The following is a 19,888-nucleotide window of genomic DNA, read 5'->3' as shown; positions in this document are numbered from 1 at the left end:
AGCTTTCTTGTTGACTGAACACAGGCAGGTAGAGTTGCCTGGTCTCTTGCCATCTCCCATCCCTCCAGTGTAGTTGTCAAATATGGCAGGTTCAGCAGCAGGTCAAGGAGAGAGGCAGGCAGCCATCTTATTATCTACAACCATAAAACACCTTACTACTGGAAGGAGGGCCGCCTGTATGTGTGCACCCATGCATCTCTGTGGACAGTGCTGATCAACACCTTGTATTCACCTTCAGTCTATGACACATACGTACCAGGAGGCTGAACCAATCAGCATTAAGGCATATGATAAAAATGTCTTTTCAGTCTGGTTGTCATGTTCTGTAATTCTGTCCCATGCCTGTTCCCTTCATGTGTCAGCGTGTTTACATTTAGCTGTATGTCGTCAGAGTGTCTGTATGTGTCAGTGAGCTCCATCTGAGTGAGCACACCAGCCCGCTCATCCCGTCAACCATACAGTGCTTCCCTGTCTCCTAGCAACTCGTCCAGTGCCTGCGGCCGGCTGTTACCTTTCCGTCAGGGCCCGTGATTTCTCCCGGTTGGAGCGAGGTGACTTTCATGTGCGATGTGTATTTGAGAGCACTCCTCCTCCTCCTCCTCCTCCCCCTCGCCCTCCCTTTCTCTTTCGCCCTCCCGTCCTCCTCCGTTGGTGCTGTTGGGGTGTAACATGCAGGAGCGGCCCTGCTGTCGAGAAGCATTGGTTCAAATTTCTGTTCACTCTCCCCCCACCGGCAATGGCTCTTTGAAACAGGGGAGACTTGAAAGAGTGGAATCGCTGTGACTGATCACTGGATGTGCTGTAACAAGAGGAAATTCTGAGGATCCTGTTGGAAGAGAGCAGGGCGAAGAGAGAGACAGACAGAAAAACAGACAGTGAGAGGAGGAAGAAGGAGGAAGAAAGGGCAAAGAAATGAAGTGAAATGTTATGACAGGAGGAGAGGGAAGTGCAGATTCATGAAAGAGGTGGAACAGTAGGTACCCACTTTTATGCATTTTGTTGAGGGTTCCAAAAAAACAGGCGTGGAAGGGTCGTTGTCTGGACCAGTGCACACATGAATCGTTTCACATGCTATTGAAAGCTGTGTGCACCAACGTCAGAGTGCTCTGTGGCAATGGACATTTTCAACACTTCATTCACACCAAAGCGCCACTTCAATAATTCATCACTCATTCTCTGCACAGTGCCTCTCCGCAGCAGGCTAATAGTTTTCAACACTCTTTAAACTCTACTTTTACACACACACACACACACACACACACACACACACACACACACACACACACACACACACACACACACACTAACACACACAATGAAAACTAATTTGCTAAGGCGAGAATACAAAAAAGCATAAATGGTTAGGTTTATTTCATAAAGGGTAGCTTTTTTTAATACTTTCCACACTACAGTGAACATGTCAAAACTACTTTGATGCAACGTTATTACCACAAATACGATGCACATTTTTAATGCTTGAATTGCTGGAGTCCAATAGCTGCCCATTCTGACCCCAAAATGACCCTTGATATGGCTACTCAGCAGCCCAGTGCTTACTGTCTGAAAGGGAGGCCTTAAAGGGATTTCTGGCCTGGCAGTGTTCACCACAGTTTGGGAAAGTGAGGTCATGTTTTTTTTTTTTATGAGTGTGCGTGTGTGCATATTTGTACTGGTGAGTGTGCGGGCTTATGTGTATGAGTGGGACTTTTCATTGTGCCATAGGGATATGGGTTTGGAAAGGCTAATTTTGGTTTAAGGGCACTGGGCCCTTGCCAGGCGCACCAACCAATCTCGTATGCCAAAGCCTACATGCAGACATGCACAAGCATGCGACCCCCCCCCATTTGCTTCCCCAAGCACTGTCACTCATTCATACTGTACTTTGAAACCAGTCACAGCTTGTGTGTCTCGTGTCATTCCCATAACCAAACTGCTTATTTACAGTACATGCCCCCCCACCCCTATAATCCACTGCTCTGTGAAATGTCATTTCATATTAATTAAAAAAAGCAATTGGTAGATTTTCCCTATCCCCTCTAGGTGGGCTAATGGTGGATGTTATTGAAAATCAGATGTTTTGCACAGTTAAACTGACCCAAACTCAGTTTTTCAGGAATGTGGTGTGCTTTGTTTTCTCTGTTTTAACTGATCGGTAGGCCATTTTTAACTCTCACTGCCCCTTGGTCTTTGTTGTTGAAACAGTTGCTCCTGATTAGGGTTCAGTCAGAAGCCTTGAAAAAGATGGAGGGGGCTACAGAGGCATCAATGACACAAATAGCTTTTCACTCTTCTCCCCCCTTTTCTCTTTCTTTTTCTCTTACTTAGACTCTGCCGTTTCCACCCCTCTCCATCTGCAGTCTGACCTCTGCTATTCTTCACTATGATTCCTGTGTGTTCAAAGGCAGCAGGATGTCAGTAATTGGAAGGGATGTGATGGAGCAGGGGGCCCCTCCTTGGGGCTGGGAGGCCCCCAGCGCTAGAGAGGTCAGGGAGAGCCTGTCTCACACTGACATGTAGGCTTGGACGGCAGCATCCAGCCACAACAGGCCCGAGGCAGCCCGATGAGCAGCAGCTCTGTCAGGAGAGGAGCAAGCAAGCAGGGGAAGGAGCTGCTGCTCCTGCAAAAGTCAAACTTCTGTGGATTTCCCACTGGATGTTTGCAATGCTCTGCAGTCCTGGATCACAACTGCAGCTCACTCAGGTTGGCACTATTAGTATATTTTCAGAGACATTTTGCCTTTGAGCTAACGGCTCTGTTATTATATACTTCAGCACTAACCTAGCACTACCTGTTCGCCTCCAGGCAATAGGCGAGGCTCTAATCAGCTGTGATCAAATTGCCAGGCTACAGGGAACGCTTCTGCTTGTCCTGCACGCAGACATGGCAGAGCGATTAGCAAACCTCTTCACATTGGCTTAGAGTACAGAGGCATGGAAAGAGCGACTTAAGAGGCTACTTTAACCACATCAGCTTTAAATAAAGATGTCTGGACTGCATCAACATCAGTGAGACTCCCTCCACCATCCGTCTGGGTCCACACACTCTCATACTCATGCACTGTATACACTCAAACATGCAGTGACAGGCAGGCAGGCAGATATTTACACACATACACATACACAAATGTGTCTATTTATGAGAAATAAAAGTGATGTAGGCGTGCATGTGTGTTTGAGAAGAGACACAGATTACTTATTGCACAAACACACAGAGTCAGTCTCCGCCTCGAGCATATGTCATCTTCAGCAGTCCACTGTGGTTGAGGGCTGTCCTGGTGCACGACGAGGCAGATTTGGGGAAACACCCAGCTGACACATAAGCCCCGGCTGGCCCTGACACGGAGCCGCCACTGCGCTCCCAATTCACTTCCTGGGGCCTTGCCTGTGCCATTTGGGATTACCATGAGACCACGTCAGCACCACACTGCCCACCCACTGTCTTCCAAAAAAAAGCCCCAAAAAAACCACTCCCACCCAACTCAAAGGTCTGGCAGTCCTACAAGGACGTGGCAATGCGAGAAGGCAAGGCTGATGCCGGCCAGTGTTACCATCATGTTAACCCTGTGTGGCTCTGTTTGCCTTGCCCCTCGGGTGTGCCACGCCTGGAAACCCCTCCCCAGGGGGACATGGCCTCCTGCTGGGCTCACAGATCAGCCCCCACTCGATGTGCTTACCCCCTCCCAGTTTATTCATGCATCTCCAAAATTTTGCTAAATCTGAGTGACTCCTCCTCTCTGTCTGTCCTCTCAAATCTTCTGAGGACATGAGTAACACAAATAAATGACACTTTCCTGCACACAAAGAAATTGCTTGTGACATTTCTTGACTTGGTGTGAGAGTATTGTTATTATCGTGCATTATACATTTTTTCTGGATTTCATGATATACATTGGCTATCATCATAACTATAGTACAGAACAGAGGTTTTCAAACTGATATGCTTGTGACCTCTTAAAATGAAGCATTGACCTGTAATTGTTAGTTCTGACCAAGTCAACCAAAGAGGAAATATGTTTTAATATAATTTTATATTAGGTAAATTCCAATCAACTCGCAACCCCTCAGATTTATCTTGAGACCTCTTGAATGGGGTCCCGTCCCCCAGGTTGGGAAATTCAGATTTTTCTCCTGTGAAATAACAGCTGATTTCTCCTCAGAGAGATGGATATTTATACTAACTCAACATACTAATAAAGAGTTCAGCAATTTGGGAAATGCAATAATTGTTTTTTGGTGGAGAGTCGAATAAGAAAGACTACAGTTTAGTTTAGCATAAACCAAGTAGAACAAGTAAGCCTGGCTGGTTAATCCATACAACAACCAATGAGGAGCTAAAATAACAATTTGACATTTTATGGTGTTTTCTTTGTCTTTGATTTTATTTCAAATTTACTATTGAGAATTGAGTTATATATATATTTAAAACTCAAGAAAGCATGTTTCTCTCCTGTTTTAAACTTTGCATTAAATACAATAAATAAACTAATTTCACCAGTTTTTTCCCCCCTCCAATATAAAACAAGTTTTTTCTGTAGCTACAATTTACAGATGTTCCTTAAACGCCTCACAGTGCAGTGGAGTCGCTGTTCACAGAGAAGATGTGTTTGAGTCGAACTCGTTGAGTCGTTTCTTTCTGATAAAGTGGATTAACCTGGTGAGTTAGCGGCTCAAAATTGCTGCTTCGCATTGACAGATGAATATTTCTGTGTTTCTGAAGCAGACGCAGTGCGGACATGTGTGTGACGTGAAGTAAACAGGCTCATCAGCTTTAGTTGTTTTACACTGCTGGTTCAATTAGGGCCTAGAAGCTAAGCTAAGTGCAACACATCCTGCAGCTGTAGATCTAGCAAACCTGTTTTTAATTATAACGATAATAATAATTATATTAATAGCTAATGTGTGCACACTATAAGAAATAATACAGGGTGTAGGTCCAGGTGTTAAAATGACACCAGGGAGTATAGAACAGTGTAGTTCATAAAAGTTATCATGAGGGTTAAAGTCTATTTTGATAACCATAACCTTGAAAATTAAAATATCTGTATCATTCAACATAGAGCTTCTTCTTCGTCTGTCCTCTGGATCATCACGCTGACTCTTCTGGAGGTTGTTCCAGACCAAAGGACAGGTAGGAAACAAAGTACACTTCATTTGCACTTGCTTTACCTCAGTCTGTTAACTTCAGGGAATGTTTAAGGACTGATGGCTGAATTGTTCTGGTCAGAAAGTAAATTGTCTGTCTCTGTATGTTGGCCCTGTGATGGCAGGGTTTCCGTTAGTGTTATAATCTTAAATTGTGACATTTAAAAGGTCTTAAATGCATTGAAATATCACACATTTGGTTGGTTTATAATGCATATGTCAATGTTCATTTAATGCTACTTCCGTCACACTTAAAATTAGTATTTTTAAGAGAAATGCTTTGGCAGCCTGCATGGTTTGCAATGGCTCTGTGTGGGTTTTCTTTCTGGGAGATAACCGATATTTACATGTTGTAATAAAACTACCAACAAGACCTATATGGAACTATCTGTTTACGAACACCTTGGTCAGAATTTATTGCAGTACACTTGGCTTGGCTGTGGGAAAGAAAAGGGACACTGACTGTCTCTGTATTTTTAGAGATAATGTAGCGTTTCCACGGTTAATCTCTTCCAGGCTACTTCACTTTTTCTTTAATTATGGGGAAACGTAAATAATTCTGGACATAGGTCTTGAATTTCTTACATTAAGTCTTAAAAAGGTCTCAAAAAGTCTTTAATTTGTCGAGACTGACAGAAACCCTGGATGGGTTGGCGACCTGTCCTGAGCGTACTCTGCCTCTCCCCTAATGCCAGCTGGGATTAGCTTCAGCTTCCCTGCGACTCTTAAAAGATAAATGGTGTAGATAATGGGTAGATTAAGTGTTTGTATGGGAAATGTATGTGGTTTCTTTATTTATTCTTAATCTATTATCTTATTTATACGAATTGATTATGATTTATAATTAACGGTACATACATTTGCATTCTAATTTTATTTTCATGGTATATTTTATTGTAGATTTGAGTCAAATGGAGCTAACTTGTTCAAAAAAAGGGAAACCTGTGTTCCAGAGAAGTGAAACTCAACAGAAAACCTTTAAAAGAATACATTTCTAGTATTTTGTGTATAACCAAACACAGCTCTAAGCTCTCTCAGACATTTTAGAAAATCTGAGATATTGATACCTTTGATACTAAACCCAGGATCAGCAGCTTAGATTCCCCACCCAGGTAAAGGTTACATGTTGCTCCGGCAGTTACAGACTTGATAGGGCAGCTGATCCTGCAGGAGTTTACACTACACACTAGAAAGCGTCTTGGATGGATAGATTTGATGGATGGGTGAAAACTGATGCCAATATAATCTGGGTTGAAGACAGATGTAAATAGACAGTGCTTCTTGGTTCAGTTTCATTGGTGACCAGGTAAGGCTGCACATGTCTTGTCGGGGTAAGAAAGTGAAGTGAGGATGAGAGACAGCTTGAGCTGGGTAGTGATGGTTGAATCACAGTGAATTTCCACCTGCCAGTTTCGTTGGGAAGCACACCTCCAAGCTTTGTGCTCGTCCGCTGTCAGTCCTGCTTTCTGGCCAACGTACAGCAGAGGTTTGGAGAGACTTCAGCCGGAACATCACCTGACTGTGAAGCTCTCCCCTTACACTATAATGAACTAGCCCTGGAAATCAATCTGCTGTCTCCTGTGCAAGCAATATCATCTATTTGATCTTGATTGTGCATCAGTGGACCAAAACATACAAGTGAATGAATAGCACCGCATCTGTTTGCCATCCCTCTTTGTCATCCTGATGAAGACTCATGGGGTGAATAGTATAGATGACCTGAGCGTGGCAAAACGAAAGGAGGCCGGTTACAGGAGGTGAAACAGGAGGAGTGAGACCGAGGGAATCCGGGATACCTGAGCTGGCAACTTGAGCCCAAGAGAAAGAGAAAACCTAATCCCAGGGGAGAGTGGTAGGACTGGAGTCAGGCCGGGTATGAGTCCAGCCCAGGTACGAGGACAAGCCAACATGCAGCTCAGTGTAGGATGAGGTTTCACTTCAATAGGATTAACAGGTGAGCCAGGCTGGTGGCTCATTCTGATGTACAGTACACCCCACTTCGGTACAGTACACTCCATCGCTGTGTGGGATGGGCAAGATACGGTGTGGTGTCCAGTGGTTTCAGTCAGAAAAAAAGAGGTTTCTCAGTCCACACTGCGGGCTTCTATTCAATGCCTGCCCATTCCTTTGTTATCTCTCCTTGGCCGTAAAGCAGTCAGTGAAGTGGAAGGAATGTGAGGTATTTCCAGGGTCTGACAGGGGTGTGTGTGTGTAGTTGTACTTGTATCTTTGTGAGAACCAGTTTGAGTTATGTGAGTGGAGAATGGAGTCAGGATTTTTTTTGAGAAAGCAAGGATGTTTTGGCTATTGCTCACAATTTCAAAAAGCTGTTGAAGGGTTAAGACTTGGTTTTAAGGTTATGGTTATGGAATTTGGTTAATGTGTGAGTGAGAGCAAGGGGTTGAGGTTTGGCGCTTAGTTGTGATGGCTACGATTAGGGTAAAGAGCTAGGGAATAAATTATGAATGTCCTTACAAAGATTGAGGTATTTATGCAAGTACTCATTTTTGTTACCTCTTTTAGACCTTTTCTGGTATTACCACTGACCATGTGAGGACAAAATGAGACAAAATGTAATTTCTGACGTCCTGGTCTAGGTTAGAGGTAAGATTTGAATTGTGGTTGGGTTAACTTTCAGGTTAGGTTTACATTTATGGTTGGTTGGGGATAAGGTTGTGGTTTGTCTGTTCACAATGAATGGAAGTCAATGTAAAGTCCTAATAAAGATAGCTGCATAAACCAGTGAGTGTGTGTGAGTGTGAGTGTGTGTGAGTGTGTGTGTGAGTGTGAGTGTGAGTGTGTGTGTGTGTGTGTGTGTGTGTGTGTGTGTGTGTGTGTGTGTGTGTGTGTGTGTGTGTGTGTGTGTGTGTGTGTGTGTGTGTGTGTCAGGAGGTCAGTCAATGCCCACCCAAAGTACTGCAGCAGCATGATGCCTTCCCAAAACACATAAAGGAAGCCTTGTGTAACGCTCTACCTTCATTCACTTTCCTCTCAAAGATGCTGGTTTCCACATGCTTTCCCCCAGTTTCTTCTTCTGCAGCGTGTTTCTTTTTTCATCTCCCTTGATTTTCTCACACACACACACAATTCAGGCAAACACGCACTGACTTAACTAAATTGGCGAAAATGATAATTATATAAATCTTAATTAGTTTCCAGGGATTAAAAGTGTGTAGATTTGGTGAGTGAAGAAAACACTAACAGCTTGAAACCATGATTATCTCACTGCGTAGGTATAAAATTGGGGTTAATACCTGAGATGAAACAAACGGCTTAAAAGTCCCAAACCTCCCTTTGCCTGCCAGGGGATTCTGGCAACATCATAATGACAGGGAGTGAAATACAGTTCTATCACTGAGAGAAAACATGGAATAGTCACAATTTATTCCACAGACATATTTCATCTTACTTGGCTTTATGGGTCTCCCTACATCTTCTAAATAAAAGATGATGAATTGCATGCGCAGCTGTGTCTCGTACAACAGGAAAAACTCTCCGTGTTCAATGATAGATAAGGTTTTTTTATTTTCTTTCATCCTCAGTCCTGCTTTCTCTACCTCTCTCTGCTTCCCTTGCTCTCTCCCTCCAGCCGCCCTCTCTCCTCCTCCGTGTTAATTCCGTCAATGTACACAGTGTTATTAAGAGAGTGTTATTAAGAGAGTGTGTGTGTGTGTGTGTGTGTGTGTGTGTGTGTGTGTGTGTGTGTGTGTGTGTGTGTGTGTGTGTGTGTGTGTGTAGCTGGATTCAGATTTTAGGTGGCTCACTTGGTTAGCTCATTGACTGCTATCAGATCAGCCAAGAACAGGTATGGAAAGTGGAGAAATGAACACCAGCGTGGTTGGTTTGTTGGCCGGCTGGATAGATGGGAAAGGATGGAGGGATGTTTGAGCACAGACTGGTTTTAGTTCAACTGTATTTCAACTAAGAGACGCTTAATGGTGGCAGCAATATTAATGGGTCGGCATTGTTCTACACAACAAAGACACCTGTTGGAAAATGTTAGGTTGCGGCTCAACAATGGACGGCTTCATAAGACAAAAGACAAAATTGAGGGAAAGAAAAGCATTGAAACATTGAGACCTAATAACCTGACCACAGTTGGTTATTTGTCGGGGGAAAAAAAAGTTGATTTGAAATTTTGCTAAACCACAGTGCATCATCATCTGGCAGCTGGTTGTGGTTCTGGTCTGTACGAATAAAATGCACCTGTCAATATAGTTTATAGTTGCTAAATGCACTTAAAAACAAGGGCCAATTGATTTCAGAGATTTTTGTTGGTCAATCATGCAATCATTCTACTGCTTTAAGATAGCAATGCAGCAACAATGTGTGGATTTGCTATTCACACAACATAAACTGTAAACAGGATGGTCATGATCTATTAGTATTGTATTAGGTTAGGATTCCAGCTTTTGCTCTAGGATCGTGTGTGTATGTGTGTCTGTCTGCTTGTCCCTGTTACTCTTGACACAGACAATCACATTAGTTTAGTTATTAATCGAAGGTGTCACATAATGAATCAGGATCGGTCTGGTCACTTTAACACTGATGTCCTGGCTGTGCGTGTCTCATCTTGTGTGTAACAGAGAGTTTGCACAAAATGCTGGACTTCTTTTCAATGTGTTTAAATACATGTCTCGTGAACTGTGGAGTGGATCAAACAAACACAAAGTAAACTTCAGCACTATTCAAGTCCTGATAACTTGTGGTTAGTGTTAGTGTTTATTGTTAAAGTGTAAAGGGAGTGCAGGTCAGCAGGATTGATGAGGGACGACCCTCAGACAGAGACTCTGACTGACAAACTCAGAGTAAGTGACACGACTTCATCAAATACGGACACACACCAGCTGAATGTTTGGCGCACCGGTGCGACAAGGAAAATGTTTAGTCCCACTTCACAGATTTTTTGTCGCATGTGTGATTAAAATGGTCGCACTCTGGAGCCCTGTCCATGTTTATTGTTGTATACCGATATTTTTTAAAGCATATAACTTGTCAAAACTGTAAAGAGCATTGGATTTGGTTGGTATCGTTACACTGAAGGTCTTGATGTTCCAATGTCACTTGCACTCTGGGCTTGGCTACACTTGCATCCTCAGGTGGAGTTCACCTTCATCATGTTTTCTCTTTGTGCTATTTGTAGACGTGCAGATCAAAACAGTTGACATAGAGACAATGTTTTTCTAAATTAGCAACTTCAAGGAGAGACATTAATTAAAACACATTCAATATCTTTAAGCATGTACTATAGTGGTAGTGGCTGTAAATAAAAGCAGTTATTATGGGCTTTGATGATCGACCTTCATTTCTTCACAGGGAAATGCTGTGATAGGTAGACACACCTCAGTGTTATCTTCACCAGTTATAGAAGCGTCCTGACCTCGTTGAAATTAATTTTGTTACAAGAAGTCGAGTTCATCTTTTTGCTACTTTCATACTTACGACTACTTACAAATATTGACATGATATGTTTGATCATCTCTTGACTGCACCCAGATCGAAAAGAAATAGAAGAAGACACAGTGTGTGTAAGTGATGGAGGTGAAGCTTTCTGAGAAGAAGGTAATTAAGACACCATGATGCCATGTTATCCAAATCCTAACTTTTGAACAGGTAGAACATAAATTTTGAAATTTGAGAATTACGTTTACAAGGTTAGACTGTGCCGTTCTGTATAAAAGAATGAATGACTGTCTGTGTGGAAGATCTGAACATCAAAACTAGAACCAGAACAGCGTGATGCTGCTGATGCCGTGGTGCTTCGTGTCATGCCTCTGATTCCAGAGCTTTGGCCTGTGATTTAAAATCACACACGAGGGGTGGAAATATGCAAGCTAGTTTGGTTCAGTGTTAACCAACGCAAGTGGAATTACGACAGGTTCGCTTTTGGTAGTAAAGTGTATGAACAGGGTGCTTCTCCTCTCACTTCCCTACAACCCTCCCTTCTCCCTCTCTTTGGGTCATTAGCATGTTGCTGATGGGGGCCGGTCATCCATTGAGCGTTGCAGGGAGGTTTGGCCAGGGCTGCAGCAGGCCTGTCAGGGCAGGTCATTAAGAAAACGACGGGTCGGGGAATACACAGACAAGGTTGATTGGTTTCCTGCAGCCGTCAGCAGAGCCCTGCAGCATCTCCTGACCCTGTGAGCCCCATCTAACCTGTATACATGCACACACACACACACACTCGCACACACACTACATGTACTTGCACATGAAAACACACTCAAAGAGCCACATTTGGATACACAAAATGCAGCAGCAACACAATATGTACACACTTGTTTTCCTGCATGAATGATTGTTACACACACACACGCACGCACGCACACACACACACACACGCACGCACACACACACACACACACACACACACACACACACACACACACACACACACACACACACAACTTAAGACCAGGAAAGGACAGAGAGCCATAGTGAGGTGATCACCTTGATCCTGATCCCCACAACCCAGCATGCTGCCACTTTTTAGAAATTGTACTAATAGTGTGCAGCTCTGCACTAATCCAGACAGCCTGCCCACTTCTCCCACTCTCAGGTTTAGTCCAGGGTGGAGCCGAAAGGCAAGGGATCCACTGAGGGGACAATGACCACAGAAGTTTAGGAGTTGCGATATTGTCATCATTCTTAGGAGTTGATGCCGCCACAACAACAACAAAACTTGAAGTTCACCCCAGTTTTCTGGAAAGGTCATATGTGGGATCGGAGGCTGCTGTGTGCAGGGAGGGTCTCTGTCATGCGTGCATAGATGGAATGCTACCCAGCATCCATCTCTGCTGTCTGTTGTGCTGTGAATGTCAAACCCAGGGGCTCTGATGACATCCAGCCCACCCCCAACTCCCTCCTTATGCCCCCTACTCTACCTGACCCTCCAGTCTCAAGCTGCCCTGGCCTACCTGATGAAAAGAACCTCCTGCCTGGGGCTTCTGTGCTCCAAATGAGCCCTATAATAATGTTACTTCAAATGTCAAAGCAAGGCTTATTAGCGCATGTGTGTGGGGCGTGGTGCATGGTGTTGGTGGGGGTGGGGGTGGGATAGAGCATTTTGTTTAGCTGCCAGACCTTCCATCCATCCCTCAGTGTAATCAAATGCATTAATGTGTAAAAATGCCATTTAGCACAACACATCCGACTGCAGGCTGGTGAGGGGACGCTGATAGACAGATAGGGTTTGACTGACAGTCCCCGGCTGGGCTGTCTGTGGGTGTCAGTGACACACAAGCCATTCTTCATGCTTAGGCTCAATCATGAAGCCAGCATCATATGTGTGGAAAAGTTATGCAGTGATAACATACCCCACAAAGGACACTTCAACACACACATGTGAGACAATGCACAAACTCTAACATTAACCCACACACGGCGATTGTTAATGCACAATATAATTGCTAATGGGACCTGTCTTAGGGGTGAAGTGGTGTTAACCTCTGATCAACCCTAGGTCAACCACTTATGAGCTAGATAGAATTCATTACATTTCAGCCACTTCATCATCAGCATCTGACTGACCAATTTCACACCAGTGACAATGACAAACACGAGTGGAGGGATGAAAGAAGCGAGAGGCATCTTATCCCTTTTTTACCTCCTAGTAGATACTGTTCAGAACATTTCTCTGTCTCAAGTATACTCATTCTGCTAATAGACAGTCATTGCAACACGCAGGCCTGCTGATTGGATAGTTTGGTGTTTGCATTAATGATCCAGCCAAAAAGTTCCTTCAGTCAGCCAGCCTCCAGAATTGGATGTCAGGGAGGCTGTGTTTAACTCACTGCGGCTGCCACAGCACAACACGGCCGACCAGGCGGCAATTAAGATGTTAATAGATAGCTTCATAAGGACGACAAACTGGAGGGAAGGAGGGGGGGAAAAGACCCAAACCGCAACAGATTTCCAAGACTTCTAATTAATAGTGATGGCAATTAAAGCGTAATGCAACCCTTTTCCCTCTGTAGCGTTCTCTCTCTCTCGTCTCCATTTGCCTTTTCTCACTTCCCAAAAGCACTGGAGGGCTGTGACGCATCCTCTTTTAATGTTAAATTTCTTCGTGTAGCCTGTTGTTGGCAGTTTTGATAGAACACCCGTGTCGAACAAGTGGGCAAAGTACTGAGTCATCTCCTCAGGGCTAATCCTTTGCCTCGGATATTGTGGGATAACTGTGTTTTTTGTGAGTGAACACAGGTATTTTGCATTTATATGTCATGTGCATGTATAGTAGCTGTGTGTGTGTGTGTGTGTGTGTGTGTGTGTGTGTGTGTGTGTGTGTTTGAGAGAGACAGCAGGGCCAAGCAGCAAGACAGGGGCAGGTGAATGATAGCAACTCTAATTAGCAGGGTGGTGGCTCCTGTGCTGCGCTGCTCTAGAGATGAGTCGTCGGGGACTCCGAGGTGCCAGGCTCAGTGGGGAGGACTCAGAAAAACAGCTTTAATTGGTGGGAGTTATTTATAGACGATGCACCTCTTTCAAGGTTAGTGGGTTAAGTCTGTTCAGGCCTCTGTGGGGACACCGTCATGTTTGGTGGTAACGACAGACCGCTGCCAAAAAAAATCTGCCCCACCTACCCATCTCTCTGGTATACACGTTGAAAATCCAGTGCTGCACACACACAAACAAACATGCTACCCACTGCAGAACTGTATTGCTCCTTACCCGTACACCGAGACATGCTGTTGACACGCTCCGCTTTATGCAAGAGAATGTGAGAGACAAAAAAAGAACTAAGAGAAGGAGCAAGGGAGTAAGAGAATGATAGGAAGATGTGGATGGATAAGACATGGTGGGGAGGTTGCTCCTGGGTTGAATCCCTCATTGGAGGCGTCTTCATCTGCCGCCCAATCCTCCCAGGGGCCCCTACTTCTCCATTTCATTAGTTTGTCTGCCTGCACGAAGGATTGTGCATTAGGCCTTTAATTTAGTGGATAGCCAGAGGCTGGCTATGCTGCCTGGTGCAACTCACAGCTCCAACAGGCTGGAATCTAACTAGGATCAGCTTAGCTCAACCTAATGCAGCACGAACACACACACACACACACACACACACACACACACACACACACACACACACACACGCACGCACAGTGCACCCACCCAGTGAGAGATAGAGAGAGGGTGGGAGGTCCATTTATGCACTATATGTACGCATCAATCTGTGTAATGTGCAAATGGACAATGCAAGAGCAAATGAAGTAAATCGCCTCCCTCCTTTGCCACTAACACACACACACACACACACACACACACACACACACACAGACTGTTATTCTGCTTTCAGACATGCACTGACCTCCGCAGTTCCTCTGTATTTTCTCCAGAGGAGGTGTGTGTGGGTGTGTGTGTGGGTGCTCGTGTGTGTGTGTGGGTGCGCGTGTGTGTGTGTGTTAGTGTCCAAGTGAGACGCTCCAGAGTTTCTGTGGACTCTCTCTGTTGATGACAGTGTTGTAAATAAAATCACTGGGCTCTCCACAGCGGAGTTAAGAACAGAGTTGTAAATGCATCTGTGCAGAGAAGCTGTGGTTGTGTTGTGCATTTGTGAAAGGCAAACTGAGGGTAAACTCCGTCACCAATTTTCCAGATTTTACCCTCAGGTCATGTCTGAAAACGGCAGCAGAGGCTGCGCACGCACGCACGCACGCACGCACGCACTCACTCACTCACTCACTCCTACCTACCTACCTATCTACCCCCACTGGTGCTGGTCAACACATGATTCTGCTCCTCTCCAATCACCCCCACGCATAACTGATAGCCACAATAACCTGCTAAACTCCATGTTTCTGGATATACGCGACGTTGCTCAGTGTTATCAGATGTACAATAATGATAATTGCCCTCTGCACGATGTGTGATTAATAATGCATGACGTATGATAATTGGATCATTTTATGATACTTGCTATGATACTAGTATTATCAGGTGCTTCTGTACACTAAATTGCTTCAGAATCTGGAGACCGCTTTTAAATGTCGGTATGGAGCGTCCCATCCCTAAACCGAAGTATCTGTTCTTGTGACATCTCTATGTGGAATGGATTAGTGATGAAAATATTGGCTGTGTGTGTATTTACCTGTTATTACTTAGTTTTCACTGTCCCTCAGATTCTTCTGGTGCGTAAAAGACTATTTATCCATGCATCTACATTTATCCATCAGCAATCAATCTTATTACTCCGTGGTATCAGTTTGTAAAGAGCAATTATAATCCTTTCGAGGCTCTCTCCAGCAGCTTCCCTCAGTGAGTGTGAAGTGTTGCTAGCAGCTACATCAAGGCATCAAAAGCTTTTCTCTTTCAGACTGGAGGAGATGCACTTTGAGGGCCTGTCTCTCAATGTCATTCAATGTATCTATTCAGCAAACTGACAGGCAATGTCACTGCTGAGGACTGGGTGGAGTGTGGGCGGACTTCCAACAGAACAACAACTGTATGTCACAGTGCAACAAACAACGAGTGCACATGTACACGCTTGGTGATGGCCAGTTAAAAATACACTCTGTGCATTAGTGTGAAAGCTGTGCTCCCACACAGTGGCAGGGACACAATTACACCAAACAAAGAGCCAAAAAAACAAAGCCCCGTGTGAGAGAGCAAAGTTGTCCATGTGACACCCCAGCTGAAAATGTCCTCTCACATCTTCTCTTGTTTTCATCCTAAAGTGCCGCTCCTTTTTCTCCTTGTCCCTCCTTCTCCGACTTTTAACCCTCCAGACCCCCTCCTCCCCGGTCAGCTCCTCAGCTTCCCTCCTCTTTCTTGGGATAGGAGAGGAGGCTAAAGGGGGTTGCAGTGGCTGTTGGTGAGGATGGGGGGACCCTTCTTTTGTTTCCTGTTACAACATGCATTTCATGGGGAGGCCTGGCTTCTGACCCTGCAGAGCACACACTGCGCAGAGGCTGGGAGCTCCAAGGGAAAGGCCCATCTGTGGCATCCATCAGGGCTGCGCTCTCCCGCTGAGGTACTGTCAGAAGCCGGAGGGGGTGGTGGTGGTGGAGGGGAGGCTTGTGGGGGCGCGACAGGGAGGGGCCAGGGGGGAGTTTTTGAAGAATGGGGATAAGGGGGGGGGTAAATTCAGGCCAAAAAACAGACTTGAGTAACACAGGGTCCCCTGAAATCTGAAGTAGAGTTGAGGGGAGGATGGGAAGGGGGCAACTGTGTGTGTGTGTGTCTGTGCACGTGTGTGTAGGTGTGTGCGTGTGTCTGTTTAATTGGAGCAAAGAGCGAAGAATAAACAATGAAACATATGGAGCTCAAGAATCTCTCGATGGAAGTGGGAGTAAGGTGGACAGTTCCGACAAATTGCAGCAGCCAACATCCAGTTATGATAATTAAACTGTCACTGTTTATGCTTATTGTTGCATAACAAATGTCTATATGTCTATAGATGTATACATATAAGTGTGTGTGCGCATACATATAATATATGGCATTATACAATAGAACAACACTAAAAACAAACCACCAAAGCAGTATCCCTTTAGTTTCACCACTTTAATTTCAACGAGCATCTGAACATGAGAGAATACACACACACACACACACACACACACACACACACACACACACACACACATACACACATGGATAGAGATGAAACAGTAGTTTTACTTTTTGAGGGCATACCAGAGACAGGTTTTCAGATACCAGGAGCCCAGGTAAAAAGTTGCTGAGGGTGGAACTGAAAGACACCAGATGTTGCTCTCTGCCTTCCCTCTGCCATTCTTCTCTCGCCGAAGACTCTCTTATGTTGCTGCACATACTTGAGGTGCTACAGAGGGAGAAAAGTGGATTGGTTTGAAGGTCAGTTTAAATAAAAATACTTCAGCAAGTATGACAGGCAGGGTGTGCTCTGGATGAATGCAGTGCTCTCATGCCAGCTCGCTGAAACTGATTGATTGACTTGTAAGATGTCACGGACAGGCTGGGGAGGCAGGGAGAGCGAGTGAGGCAGAGAGATGGCGAGGATATGGCTAGTGCTGGATGGAAGATGAGACGTATATATTTATGTGCTTGTGTATTTATGGGTGTGTGTTTATGTATGAGAGACACAAACATTCACGTGCGCACACAGCTGGCCAGCTCTGGCCTGGTTCTGGTCAGTTGCCCGTGGCCATGGCGGGCACAGGAGTCAGCTGTCAGCCTGTGACTGATTGATACAGACACCCCCCAGCCCCCCGCCCCTTCGACACTCCCAAACCTCCACCTCCATCCCTCAATCCCTCCAGCCCTCTACATCCCTCCTCCTTTTCTCCAGCAGCTGGCCCATGCCTGGTGGGCATTTTTTAGAGGAGACGTGTTGAGGAGGGAGGGAGCGGTGGAAGACGGGGAGCCAGCCTCCATCTTGACTGTGGCCTCTATTAGAACATGCCCTCCTGTCACCCTCACTCAGCCACTCTGTTGGCTTCATATCTGTTAGCCATGTTAGCGACCTCACTGTGGTCCTTGTATCACTTCATCTGGCCTGCTGACAGCAGCCTGCTCACGGTCCCTCTGTGCCTGTTGTCCTGTCCAATGTGGCCTGGATGTCTTACTCCACTCCAGCTTTTTCACTCTAATGTGTATGTGAGATGCAGTAGAAGCATGTTGGACCATGGGTGGTCCTGTTTCCATCATTACAGAGGGGAACTATGCATTTGTGTAAAAACAAATCCCAAACCCTGCTCAGACCTGTTATTAACATTCATCTCAAGTGATCATAAAACGTTAGTTCACACCTGGCATTACAATGCTTCTCCTCTTGTCTCCTGTGATCACTTGTGATCAGATCTCACTTCCCTGCTCTATATGCAAATAAACACTAATATAATTTCTGTTCCCAAAGACCAAATGATGCTTTAGTCAGTCTGAGTATACAGATGTGTCCATTGTCAGTGGTTTTGTCAACCAGGAGGGGCTGAGCAAATAAATGGCCACAAATAAATCAGCGTATGTGAAACACTGAGAAGTGTAAAGCTATTTTCAGATAATACAAAACTGTAGCAGGCCAGAGGACGTAAGCTTCAATGTTGATGCATTTGTGTTGACACTGCTAAAACAATAAGGCCACATACATCCCAGATCACCTCTGAATGTGGTATGAGTAACTGGATCTGATTTGCATTCTAAACTTTGGTACATTCCAGCTTCTACTTAGAGATCAGATCACTTAACACAGACATTAATATTAGATATGATCAGGGCCCCAGATATTGTTATTGTATCCCTCTGATGGTGTCACCAGGTTTGAGCTATGAGACAACAAATGTTCAACAAAAGATCTGTGTTACGCTTTGGGCCTGTAGAGTTTGATAGAGTGGCTGTTTATTTGGCAAATACGCAGTTATACTGCATTGTGGTAAATGTAGTATCTGCATCACATGCAACATTTGTTTGTCATTTTCTGGATTTAGGAAAACAAATAACTGTTAACTGATTGATTTTCTTGTCTGGACAATTGTTAACTCAACAGACAAACATTTCTGTATTTTGATCTAAGCTAATTCATCAATGCTAACTACTGAATATTCAGAGAATAGTATTATATCTTTGAATCCTGTCAGATCCGCTCTTTTAGCCTTGCTTTATCGGAAGCTCGTTGTTTATATCTCCATTGACATCTCCTTGCCAATATCTGTTTTTGTCTCTCCCTCCATCTCCTACCCTCACTGTCTGTCTGTCTCTCTCTGTCTATCTCTTTCTCCCTGACCAGTGTGAAGTGTAATTGAAGGAGCAGTCTTCACATGGCCCACAGGCATGGAGGGGACATTGTGTGCGCTGTGGCGGCAAATTGCTCTCCTTGCTCTTCTGAGCCTGCACCTCGCCTTCACTTCTCTCCTCCTCCTCCTGCTCCTCTCCTCATACTCTGCCCATCCTCTCACTACTTTATTAGTCAGCCTTCTCTTTCACGACTTTCAACTCCCTTCCCACACCATCCTCACTGTCTTGTTTAACCATTCCATCTTCTTCTGCTCTCCTACAGCTTTATTTACTTCATATAATTTCAACATATTGAATGCATGTGTTTTATTCGTGAAGTTTAAAAGAAAAAAGTGGCATATGAGACAAGAGAGGCAATAGAAACCTCTGAAGTTTCACCGAAGACGACAGTACCTTCACTTGCTGCAAATCATTCATTATCTCACAATCTCATGTCACCACTGCGACGTGTCTTTGGAAAAGACCACACAATTAATTATTCAATAAGTTTGTTAGTCAGACTTCGTGTTGGTCTGCCAGTCAGACTGTCCAAAGACAGCGGTTGAATAAAAATCTGGGAAAGTGTGAGCCACAGTTGAGGAGGAATTCAGGGTGCATGAGGGAGAAAGCGAGTAAAGGGGGAGTGAACACACCCTCTTGGGTTAGTGGAAGTGACAGAGCGTCTATGATAGGGGATGCGAGAAGTCTCCAATATGAAGAGCGGTTTGAGCAGCCTGCCTGGAGAGAAGCACACAGAGCAGCTACAGAGGATGAGTGAGGGAGATAGACGGAGGAGAAAACCTGAGGGAGGGAAAAATAGGGAGAGGGGAGAGTGGTATTCGGGCCGAGACGAAGAAGCGCATGCTTCATTAAGTGAGGAAGTAATCCTGGCTAATTAAGGCTCTCCATGACAGCACTGTCAAGGATGACTGATCCTTCAAATGGCACCTCCCTCTCCTGACTGACAGCCAGCCTGCTCTCACTGCTTTGAAGGTGAGAACTTTCTTACTTATTCCCACAGCTTTTTTCCCTTTGTCGCCCCTTATCCCCAATTCAAAGTGTT

General features: G+C 44.8%; 1 long non-coding RNA gene across 9 annotated transcripts in view; it reads left to right on the top strand.

Moving 5' to 3' along the window:
- Positions 1 to 4,556: 4,556 nt before the first annotated feature.
- LOC109633705 (uncharacterized) overlaps positions 4,557 to 19,888 on the top strand; it is a 158,284-nt gene continuing 142,952 nt past the window's right edge. For all 9 annotated transcript variants that reach the window (XR_011240922.1, XR_011240916.1, XR_011240918.1 and 6 more), the window contains exons 1-2: positions 4,557 to 4,654; positions 5,058 to 5,128. This is a non-coding gene — a long non-coding RNA (uncharacterized lncRNA). The remainder of the gene's footprint in view (positions 4,655 to 5,057; positions 5,129 to 19,888) is intronic.

This window comes from Paralichthys olivaceus, chromosome 4, assembly GCF_024713975.1.
Source record: "Paralichthys olivaceus isolate ysfri-2021 chromosome 4, ASM2471397v2, whole genome shotgun sequence".
NCBI classification, from domain to species: Eukaryota; Metazoa; Chordata; class Actinopteri; order Pleuronectiformes; family Paralichthyidae; genus Paralichthys; species Paralichthys olivaceus.
Note: the sequence above shows the minus strand (reverse complement) of the source record. Positions and strands in the feature narration are given on the sequence as shown.